This window comes from Leopardus geoffroyi, chromosome X (assembly GCF_018350155.1).
Source record: "Leopardus geoffroyi isolate Oge1 chromosome X, O.geoffroyi_Oge1_pat1.0, whole genome shotgun sequence".
Classification (NCBI taxonomy): Eukaryota; Metazoa; Chordata; class Mammalia; order Carnivora; family Felidae; genus Leopardus; species Leopardus geoffroyi.
In genome coordinates, this window is record NC_059343.1 from 65,923,269 (window position 1) to 65,935,876 (window position 12,608).

The window sequence follows — 12,608 nt, forward strand, 5'->3', positions numbered from 1 at the left end:
ATACTGGTGGTATTTTGAAAGGAATTACATTAAGTGTCTAGATGGCTTTGCATAGTATAGACATTTAACAAAGTTTGTTTTTCTAATACATGAGCATGGGATATTTTTTCCATTTCTTTGTGTCATCTTCAATTTCTTTCATCAGTGTTCTAAGTTTTTAGAGTAGATATATTTTACTTCTTTGGTTAGGTTTATTCATAGGTATCTAACAATTTTTTGTGCAATTGTAAATGGATTGATTCCTTGATTTCTCTTTCTGCTGCTTTATTATTGGTATATAGAAATACAACAGATTTCTGTACATTGATTTTATATTCCACCACTTTGCTGAATTTGTGTATCAGTTCTAGTAATTTTTTGGTGGAGTCCTTTCAGGTATTCACATACAATATCATAACATCACTGAATAGTAAAAGTTTGAATATTTAATTAATGACTTGAATGTCTTTTATTTCTTTTTGTTGCCTGACTCCTGAGACAAGGACTTCGAGTACTATGTTTAGAAACAATGGTGATAGTGGACATCCCAATGGTGAGAGAGGAAGAGCTTTCAGTTGTTCTTCATTGAGGATTATATTATCTGTTGGTCTTTCATATGTGGCGTTTATGATGTTGATGTAAATTCCCTGTATCCCTACTTTGTTGAGGATTTTAATCAAGAATGGATGATGTACTTTGTCAAATGTTGCTTCTGCAACTATTGAGATCATATGGTCCTTATTCTTTCTTTTACTAATGTGGTGTATCACGTTGTTTGGTTTGTGAATACAGAACCAACTTTGTAGCCCAGGAATAAATTCAAATTGATTATGGTGAATGATTCTTTCAAAATGTACTGTTGGATTCAATTTGATAATATTTTTTTTGAGAATTTTTGCCTCCATGTTCATCAGGTATATTGGCCTGTAATTGTCCTTTTTAGTCAAGTCTTTGTGAAAACACAATTATGGTGGCCTCTCAGAATGAGTTTGGAAATTTCCCTTCCATTTCAACTATTTGGAGTAGTTTGAGAAGAATAGGTATTAACTCCTCTTTAAATATTTGATAGAATTCTGCTGTGAAGCCATCTGGCCCTGGACTTTGTTTGTTTGGAGATTTTTGATTGCAGATTAAATGTCTTTGCTGTCTTTCAGTCTACTCAAGTTTTTCTATTTCTTCCTGTTTCAGTTCTGGTAGTTTGTATATTTCTAAGAATTCATGAATTTCCTTCAGTTTCCCGAATCGGCTGAGATCTAATTTTTCATAATATTTTCTAGTAATTGTGTCCATTTCTGTGGTGTTGTCTGTAATCTCTCGGCCTTTATCCATGATTTTATCTATTTGGAACCCTTATCTTTTCTTTTAGATAAGTCTGGCTAAGGGTTTAAAATGTTATTAATTCTTTCAAAAAATCAGCCCCTTGTTTCATTGATCTGTTCTGTGCTTTTTATTTGTTTATATATCATTATTTATGCTCTAATATTTATTATTTCCCTCCTTCTACTTTATGCCTCATTTGTTGTTCTTTTTCTAGCATCTTTAGGTTAGGTTGTGTATTTGAGACTTTTCTTGCTTCTGTACGTGGGCCTGTTTTGCTATATACTTCCCTACTTCTGCTGCATCTCAAAGATTTGGAACATGTTTGTTTCTATGTATTTTTATTTTTATATATTTTTTTAATTTTTTGTATTTTTTAATTTTTTTAAATACGAAATTTATTATCCAATTGGTTTCCATACAACCCCCAGTGCTCATCCCAACAGATGCCCTCCTCAATACCCATGACCCACGCTTCCCTCCCTCTAACCCTCCATCCACCCTCAGTTTGTTCTCAGTTTTTAAGACTCTCTTATGTTTTGGCTCCCTCCCTCTCTAACTTTTTTTTTCCTTCCCCTCCCCCATGGTCTTCTGTTAAGTATCTCAGGATCCACATAGGAGTGAAAACATATGGTATCTGTCTTTCTCTGTATGACTTATTTCACTTAGCATAACACTCTCCAGTTCCATCCATGTTGCTACAAAAGGCAATATTTCATTCTTTCTCATTGCCTCATAGTATTTCATTGTGTATATAAACCACAATTTCTTTATCCATTCATCATTTGATGGACATTTAGGCTCTTTCCATAATTTGGCTATTGTTGAGAGTGCTGCTATAAACATTGGGGTGCAAGTGCCCCTATGCATCAGCACTACTGTATCCCTTGGGTATATTCCTAGCAGTGCTATTGCTGGATCATAGAGTAGATCTATTTTTAATTTTTTGAGGAAACTCCACACTGTTTTCCAGAGCATCTGCAATAGTTTGCATTCTCACCAACAGTGCAAGAGAGTTCCCATTTCTCCACATCCTTCTCAGCATCCATAGTCTCCTGATTTGTTCATTTTAGCCACTCTGACTGCCATGAGGTGGTATTTCAGTGTGGTTTTGATTTGTATTTCCCTGGTGAGGAACAACGCCAAGGATCTTTTAATGTGCCTGTTGGCCATCTGGATGTCTTCTTTAGAGAAGTGTCCATTCGTGTCTTCTGCCCATTTTTTCACTGGATTATTTGTTTTTTTGGGTGTGGAGTTTGGTGAGTTCTTTATAGATTTTGGATACTAGCCCTTTGTCTGATATGTCATTTGCAAATATCTTTTCTCAATCCTTAATTGTCTTTTAGTTTGTAGATTGTTTCCTTTGCAGTGCAAAAGCTTTTTATCTTCATGAGGTCCCAATAGTTCATTTTTGTTTTTAATTCCCTTGCTTGTGGGGAAGTGTCAAGTAAGAAATTGCTGCGGCTGAGGTTAGAGAGGTTTTTAACTGCTTTCTCCTCTAGGGTTTTGGTGGTTTCCTTTCTCACATTCAGGTCCTTTGTCCATTTTGAATTTATTTTTGTGAATTGTGTAAGAAAGTGGTCTAGATTCATCCTTCTGCATGTTGCTTAACCATTTGTTAAAGAGACTGTCTTCTTTCCATTAGATATTCCTTTGTGTTTTGTCAAAGATTAGTTGGCCATACTTGTGTGGGTCCAATTCTGGAGTCTCTATTCTATTCCATTGTCTATGTGTCTGTTTTTGTACCAATATCATGCTGCCTTGATGATTATAGCTTTGGAGTAGAGGCTAAAGTCTGGGATTGTAATGCCTCCTGCTTTGGTCTTCTTCTTCAAAATTACTTTGGCTATTCGGGGTCTTTTCTGGTTCCATACAAATTTTCAGATTGTGTGTTCTAACTTCAAAAGAATGCTGGTGCAACTTTGATTGGGATTGCATTGAATGTGTAGATTACATTGGGAAGTATACACATTTTAACAATATTTATTCTTCCAATCCATGAGCATGGAATGTTTTTCCATTTCTTTATATCTTCTTCAATTTGCTTCATAAGCTTTCTGTAGTTTTCAGCATACAGATCTTTTACATCTTTGGTTAGGTTTATTTCCTAGGTATTTTATGCTTCTTGGTGCAATTGTGAATGGGATCAGTTTCTTTATTTGTCTTTCTGTTGCTTAATTATTAGTGTATAAGCATGCAACTGATTTCTGTACATTGATTTTGTATCCTGCGACTTTGCTGAATTCATGTATCAGTTTTAGTAGACTTTTGGTGAAGTCTATTGGGTTTTCCATGTATAATATCGTGTCATCTGCAAAAAGTAAAAGCTTGACTTCACCTGTGCCAATTTTGATGCCTTTGATTTCATTTTGCTGTCTGATTGCTGATGCTAGAACTTCCAACCTATGTTAAACAACAGCGGCAACAGTGGACATCCCTGTCATGTTCCTCATCTCAGGGGGATACCTCTCAGTTTTTCCCCATTGAGGATGATGTTAGCTGTGGGCTTTTCAAAAATGGCTTTGATGATGTTTAAGTATGTTCCTTCTATCCTGCCCTTCTTGAGGGTTTTTATTAAGAAAGATACTGAATTTTGTCAAACGCTTTTTCTGCATCGATTGACAGGATCATATGGTCCTTTTCTTTTCTTTTATTAATGTGATGTATCACATTGATTTGCGAATGTTGAACCAGCGCTGCAGCCCACGAATGAGTCCTCCTTGATCATGGTGAGTAATTCTTTTTATATGCTGTTGAATTTGATTTGCTAGTATCTTGTTGAGAAGTTTTGCTTCCATATTCATCAGGGATATTGGACTGTAGTTCTCTTTTTTTTGTTGGGTCTCTGTCTGGTTTAGGAATCAAAGTAATGCTGGCTTCATAGAATGAGTCTGGAAGTTTTCCTTCCCTTTCTATTTTTTGGAACATCTTGAGAAGGATAGGTATAATCTCTGTTTTAAATGTCTGGTAGAGGGGCGCCTGGGTGGCGCAGTCGGTTAAGCGTCCGACTTCAGCCAGGTCACGATCTCGCGGTCCGTGAGTTCGAGCCCCGCGTCAGGCTCTGGGCTGATGGCTCAGAGCCTGGAGCCTGTTTCCGATTCTGTGTCTCCCTCTCTCTCTGCCCCTCCCCCGTTCATGCTCTGTCTCTCTCTGTCCCCCCAAAAATAAATAAACGTTGAAAAAAAAAAAATAAATGTCTGGTAGAATTCCCCAGGGAAACTATCTGGTCCTGGACTCGTATTTGTTGGGCGATTTTTGATAACTGATTCAATTTCTTCGCTGGTTACGGGTCTGTTCAAGTTTTCTATTTCTTCCTGTTTGAGTTTTGGAAGTGTGTGTGTGCTTAGGAATTTGTCCATATCTTCCAGGTTGTCCAGTTTGTTGGCGTATAATTTTTTATAGTATTCCCTGATAATTGCTTGTATTTCTGAGAGATTGGTCGTAATAATTCCATTTATTCATGATTTTATCTATTTGGGTCATCTCCCTCTTCTTTTTGAGAAGCCTGGCTAGAGGTTTATCAATTTTTAAACCAACTCTTTGTTTCATTGATCTGCTTTGCTGTTTTTTTTTTTTAATTCTATATTGTTTCTTTCTGCTCTGATCTTTATTATTTCTCTTCTGCTGGGTTTGGAATGTCTTTGCTGCTCTGCTTCTATATCCTTTAGGTGTGGTTAAATTTTGTATTTGGAATTTTTCTTTTTTCTTGAGATAGGCCTGGATTGCAATGTATTTTCCTCTCACGACACTCTTTGCTTAATTCAAAAGCATATGGATTGTTGTATTTTCATTTTCATTTTTTTCCATATATTTTTAAATTTCTTCCCTAATTGCCTCGTTGACCCATTCATTGTTTAGTAGGGTGTTCTTTATCCTCCCTGCTTTTGGAGGTTTTCCAGACTTTTTCCTGTGGTTGATTTCAAGTTTCATAGCATTGTTGTCTGAAAGCGTGCATGGTATGATCTCAATTATTTTATACTTATTAAGGGCTGTTTTGCGACCCAGTATGTGATCTATCTTGGAGAATGTTCCATGTGCACTCGAAAAGAAAGTATATTCTGTTGCTTTAGGGTGCAGAGTTCTAAATATATCTGTCAAGTCCATCTGACCCAATGTATCATTCAGGGCCCTTGTTTCTTTATTGATGCGTGTCTAGATGATCTATCCATTGCTTTAAGTACAGTATTAAATTCCCCATTCCCACATTCTTATCAATAAGGTTGCTTATGTTTGTGATTAACTGTTTTATATGTTTGGGGACTCCCATATTCGGTGCATAGACATTTATAATTGTTAGCTCTTCCTGATAGATAGTCCCTTTAATTATTATATAATGCCCTTCTTCATCTCTTGTTACAGCCTTTAATTTAAAGTCTAGTTTGTCTGATATAAGTATGGCTACTCCAGCTGTCTTTTGACTTCCAGTAGCATGATAGATAGTTCTCCATCCCCTCACTTTCAATCTTAAGGTGTCCTCAGTTCTAAAATGAGTCTATTGTAGACAGAAAATAGATGGGTCTTGTATTTTTATCCATTCTGATACCCTTACGTGTTTTGGTTGGAGCATTTAGTCCATTAACATTCAGTGTTATTATTGAAACATATGGGTTTAGAGGTATTGTGCTTTCTGTAGGTTTCATGCTTGTAGTGATGTCTCTGGTACTTTGTGGTCCTTGCAACATTTCACTCTCAGAGTCCCCCTTTAGGATCTCTTGTACGGCTGGTTTAGTGGTGATGAATTCCTTCAGTTTTGGTTTGTTTGGGAAAACCTTTATCTCTCCTTCTATTCTGAATGACAGACTTGCTGGATAAAGGATTCTTGGCTTCATATTTTTTTATGTTCATCACATTGAAGATTTCCTGCCATTCCTTTCTGGCCTGCAAGTTTCAGTAGATAGGGCTGCCACTAGTCTTATCGGTCTCCCTTTGTAGGTTAGAGCCTGTTTATCCCTAGCTGCTTTCAGAATTCTCTCTTTATCCTTGTATTTTGCCAGTTTCACTATGATATGTTGTGCAGAAGATCAATTCAAGTTACGTCTGAAGGGAGTTCTCTGTGCCTCTTGAATTTCAATGCCTTTTTCCTTCCCCAGATCAGGGAAGTTCTCAGCTATGATTTGTTCAAGTACACCTTCAGCCCCTTTTTCTCTCTCTTCCTCTTCTGGAATTACCATTATACGGATATTGTTTCATTTGATTGCATCACTTAATTCTCTAATTCTCCCCTCATACTCCTGATTTTTTTTTTATCTCTCTTTTTCTCAGTTTCTTCTTTTTCCATAATTTTATCTTCCAATTCACCTATTCTCTCCTCTGCCTCTTCAATGCGTGCTGTGGTCACCTCCATTTTATTTTTCACCTCATTTATAGCAGTTTTTATCTCCTCATTAGCTCCTTAGTCCCCTGATCTCTGTAGCAATAGATTCTCTGCTGTCCTGTATACTTTTATCAAGCCCAGCGATTAGTTTTATGACTATAATTCTAAATTCTTATTCTGTTATATTGTTTTAATTGTTTTGGATCAATTAGTTAGCTTTCGCTACTTCCTGGAGTTTCTTTTGAGGATAATTCTTCTGTTTCATCATTTTGGGTATTCCCCGGGGTGCTCCAAAGTACAGGACACTTCCCCTATACTGTCCAGAGTAACTTGTGTTGGTGGGCGGGGCCATAGTCAGACCCAATGTCTGCTCCCAGCCCACCGCAGGGCCACAGTCAGACTGGTGTGTACCTTATCTTCCCCCTCTCCCAGGGGCAAGACTCATTGTGGAGTGGTGTGGCCCCTGTCTGGGCTATTTGCACATTGCCAGGCTTGTTGTGCTGCTTCGATGGGATCTGGCATATTAACCAGGGTGGATCTGCAAGGTGCACAGGGGTGGGAGCAGCAGGGTTAGCTTGCTTTGCTGTCGGTGGTCCCCTGCAGGAGGGACCCTGCAGCACTGGGAGGGAAGCAAACCTGTTGGAGGGATGTATCCACAGAAGCATAGTCTTGGGTGTTTGCATGGTGTAAGCAAGTTCATTGATGGGAACTGGTTCCCTTTGAATTTCGGCTGGGGGATTGGACAGGGAGACAGCACTTGCCAGCACCTTTGTTCCCCTGGTGAGCTGAGCTCTGTGTCCTGGGGCTCAACAATTGTCCCTTCTTGTGTCCTCTCACCCTCCCCACTCTCCAAGAGCAGAGCTGTTGACTTTTAACATTCCAGATGTTAAGTCCTGCTGGCTGTCAGAACTCATGGTGTCCGGCCCCTCCACTTTTGCAAGCCAGACTTGGGGGCTCTGCCTTGCCTGGGCGGGCTGCCCTTCCACTGCCCTGGCTCCCTCCAGCCAGTCTATGTAGCATGTACCGCCTCTCTGCCCTTCCTTCCCTCTTCCGTGGGCCTCTTGTCTATGCTTGGCTCCAGAGAGTCTGTTCTGCTAGTCTTCTGGTGGTTTTCTGGGTTATTTAGGCAGATGTGGGTGGAATATAAGTGATCAGCAGGTGATATCAGCGTCCTCCTATGCCATCATCTTCTCTCTCTCTCATCCCGTGTATTTTTAAAATTTCTTCATTAATTTCGTTGTTGACCCATTCATTCTTAAGTAGGATGTTATTTAGTCTCCATGTATTTATTGTCTTGCCAAACTTTTTCTTGTGGTTGACTTTAAGTTTCATAGCTTTGTGGTTGGAAAGTATGTGTGGTATGATGTCAAACTTTTTGTACTTGTTTAGGGTTGATTTGTCACCCAGTATGTGATCTATTCTGGATAATGTCCCATGTGGTCTCAAAAAATGTTTATTTTGCTGCTTTAGGATGAATGTTCTGAGTATATCTGTTAAGTCCATCTGGTCCAGTGTGTCATTCAAAGCTATGGTATCCTTCTTGATTTTATGCTTAGACAATCTGTCCATTGCTGTAGGTGGAGTGTTAAAGTCCTTTACTATTATTGTATTATTATCTATGAGTTTCTTTATGTTTATTACTAGTTGTTTTATATATTTGGGTGATTCCATGTTGGATGCATAAATATTTATAATTTTTAGATCTTGTTGGATAAACCCCTTTATTGTGATATAGTGTTCTTTTACATCTCTTGTTATAGTCTTTGTTTTAATATCTAGTTTGTCTGATATAAATCCTGTGCTAGATTCTCTAAACCACTGTGGTGGCCTGGGGCTAGGCACAAATTGCGATGATGAGTGCACACACCTAGGCTCATCATGTAATTGTGGCTAGGGGTGTGCATATGGGAATAGTGTGGCAGCTGGTCTCTGCATGCAAACGTAGCTGTGCACCCAGCGTTTGTGTGGTCATGTGGGCAGCTTTAACAAAATTTACCCTCAGCCTTGTGCCAAGGCTACAAGAGGTGTCCATGCAACCTTATCTCCTACAGGTGGCTCTGGGTTTATGCACTTGGAAAGTGGCACCTGCCATGTTCCTCCTTTTGAAAGTCCCCCCAGCACACTTAATATCGGTATGAACAGATATGTTTCTTGTTTGCTCCCTGGCATTGTGTAAAGTGCCATTTTTATCTTGCTTCTCCATGCAAGCTGCTATCTCTTTAAGGGCAGCAATCCAGCTATCCTTTGACCTCAGGACTCATTCAGTGCTGAGTTAGCTGTCTCTTAAAGTTCCAGGCCCCAAGGCCCACTGGTTTTAAAAACTCATGGAATTCAGCCTTTCTTGTTTTTAAAGCCAGTTTTTATGGGGATTAGTCTTCCCTGTATGAGCTCCTTCATGCGATGTCTCATTTTTCTGAAGACAGCCTCCCTCCAACTTTCTGACCTTCCTAACACTTCATGTGCAGCTTCTTCCCTATATTTAGTTGTAGAGTTTGTTCTGCCAGTCTTTGGTTTGCTCTGCTGGTTAATTGACTTGGATGTGGATTGTATATAGTTGTAAATGTGGTATGGGGTGAGTTCAAGGTCCTCTTACTCCACCGTCTTCCCAAACTTCCCCCCAAAATAGGCAAAGATACATACAAGCATAAAAAAAAAACATGAAGTATATAAGAAAAAAAATGGTTAATGTTATTTCATCAAAATTAAAAACGTTTCTCTTCAAGAGTTACCATTAATTAAATGAAAACACTAGCCATAGACTGGGAGAAAATATTTGCAAAGTACATATCAAAGGACTCTAAACCAGACTATATAAAGATCTCTTACTATTCATTAATTTTTAAAAATGGCTGACCAATTAAAATGGACCAGACTTGAATAAAAACTTTACAAAAGTAAATATTTTGACTAATTAGCACGTGAGAAATTCTCAACAGACAAAAATAATAGCACTTCAAACAAGCTATAATGGCTAGAGTTAAAAAGACTGATAACACGAAATGTTAGTAAGGATGTGGAGCAACTGGAATGCTCATACAATGCTTGTGGGAGTGTAAAATGAAAGTACCACTTTGGAAAACAGTTTGGATATCTATATGTATAGCTGTATCTATGTGTATATACTTATTTATATCATCTATATATCATCTATATCTGTATATCTACTTTTACCTTATGATCCACTCATTCATTGAAGAGAAATGGAAAGATAAGCTCACAAAATTTTGTATAATAATGCCCAAGGCAGTGTTATTCACAGTAGCTAAAGACTGTAAACAATCACTATGTCTTTAAACACATGAAAAGATAAATTGTAATGTGTCCATAAAATAGAATACTACTCATCAGTGAAAATTAATTCACAACCAACATACATAATAACAAAAATATAAATGAATATTTTTTGAGTCAATGAAACCAATTACAAAAGAACACATTCTATTTATTTCCATTTTTAAGTCCTAAAACACTAAAAACTTATATATGGTGTAAAAAGTGGGATGATGATTGCCTCTGGGGGTCTGGAGACTGACTGGAAAAAGCTATGATGAAAGTTAATGAAGTGATAAAATTGTTGTATACCTTAATTAGGTTGGTTATTACAAAGGTGTATCTATTTTTTAAACCTCATTAATTTTACACTTTAAAATTTGAATATTTTACTTCATGTAAATTACATTTTTTAAAGAAAAGGGCCAGAAGAATAATGAAAATGAAAAAATATGAGGCGTACCATCTGTATTATAACTAAAATAATTCTGATACTATGATGTTTTGACCTCTGGATGGGGAGAAACTACCCCTCCTGAAACTAGCCAATATTTAGTGATAACAAAGAGCTCATCAGGGATGGTGTTTTGATATACAAAATAACCAGTTCAAAGCCACACCTCCTCTATTTGGCCCACACATCCCAGGAGGCAATATTCCTCTGCTTTAATCATCCCATGGCTAGGTGCCAGGCAACTAGGGACAAACCCTGAGAGTCCACTGAAATCATTCAAACTAGACAGCCCCAAGCTGCTCACCTTTCCCAAGTTTGTTTTTCCTGCAGAAATCCCAATAAATACAGTGGCCCAAACCTTCCCTTTGCTCTTGTCTTCTACTTCCTGAACACCCAGGTGTATTTCCATGTAGCACATCATGGCATGGCATGCCTTCTGTCTCTAGAATCTGTGAGTATAGTGAATTTTCTTTCTCCTGAGCCTCTCCTCTGTCTTCTTATGTGGCCTTATATGAATAACCATTTTATATAAGAATACAAAACACAGGCTATCCAGATATGTAAACATAGTATAAATGCTAAGTAATTAAATCAGCATGATATTAACAGATAGATTAACCATTTGAAAAAACTACAAATTCCAGACATAAATTTAAGAACATGTGGTAATAGTGTACTTACACTTTGTAATACATGGTTTTGGGACAACTGGGTTGTAATTTGGAAAAGAAAGCAAAAGCCATAGCTCAAACCATACCACAAAGCAGTCCAAAGATTGATAGAATTGACTACATGAAGCATTTAAAACTTTTATTAAAAAATACCCTATGCGAGGTCAAAAGACAAATGGCAAACTGAAGGAATACAATTTGTGTCACAAAAAGAGATCTAATATTTCCAACATAAATAATTCTCATAAAATTCATAAAAAAGACTAACAATTCAATATGAAATGTGGGGAAACATTAACAGACGATTCACAGTATAAGAAATAACAATGTTCCTGAAAATATTGAAGATGCACAACCTCACTCATAATAACAGAATTTTAAAATGAAACTACAGTGAAATGCCACTTCTTTTTTTATTATAGCACACGCAATAATATAGTGAGAAGACAGTTATTCTCACATATAACTGGTGGGAAAAGCAAAATAATACACCTATGGGGTAGAATTTGGTTCTATCTGTGAACAATTTAAAGGTATATATCTTTTGGCTCAGCATTTCTGCTTCTGGAAACAATCTTACAGAACGCAAACACAAAAACGCATATCATACAGAATATGTGCAAGGTTATTCATTACAAGATTATTTGTAATAATCCAAGATTGAAAACGACTCAGTGGACAACTATGGTACACTTGTAAAATTAGCCATGCTTTATTCACAGAATGGAATATAATACAGCTATTAATAAATGATAAGGAATATCCCTATGTACTGCAAAGACTCCAGGATATATCAAGTGAAAAAAAGGAAACTACAGAGCAATGTTTAAAGCATGCTATCTTTTGTGTAAAATGGGAATAAAGTATGAGTATTCAAGTTTGCTTGTATTTGCATGAAGAAATAAAAATACATATAAATAAACCTACTAAAAATAGTATGTTCTCACTTCAGCAGCACATATACTAAAAATTGGAAATAAATCAAGAAGATTAGCATGGTGCCTGCATAGGGATGTTACACAAATTCATGAAGTCTCCCAATTTGAGGAAAAGAAATGGACATCCACATTCATGAAGGTAAAATGTCCTAAAAAAGTATCAACCAAAGTATTACACTAGACATATTATAATTAAATTGTCCCAAGTCAAGGGCAAAGAGAGAATTTTGAAAATGGCAAGAGAAAATCGATCTCAAAGGAAGAAGAGTAGGAGAATCTTGAGCTCACCTCCCAGAAACACACTGAGGCAACAACTACATGTATTACAACTCACTATGTAAACAACCTGAAGACTGGCAGAACAGGTCTTTCATGACTACTCTTGGAGAGGTCACATCAAAAAAGGTAGGAGAGGTAGAGATGTGATTGAAAACCAAACCTCCAGCATGACTAAACACAAGTGGGAGGGACATCATGAACATGGAGTACTGGGAGGATCAGACCCCATACCTGGCACATTCTGGCCATGGGGACCATCACTGGGAAACTGATGCCTCATAATACTGGGCTTTGAAAATAAGTGGAGATTAACTCTAAAAGCTTTAAAAATCAGGGAGGACAACTCCAGGAGAACTGGAGGGCTACAGGAAATGGAGTCTCTGGGC

At 37.4% G+C, this 12,608-nt stretch overlaps 1 non-coding gene across 1 annotated transcript; it reads left to right on the top strand.

The window, feature by feature from the left end:
• Positions 1-11,944: 11,944 nt before the first annotated feature.
• Positions 11,945-12,052, top strand: LOC123595528. The gene has a single exon (XR_006711222.1). It is a non-coding gene; the product is annotated as a U6 spliceosomal RNA (small nuclear RNA).
• Positions 12,053-12,608: the final 556 nt, after the last annotated feature.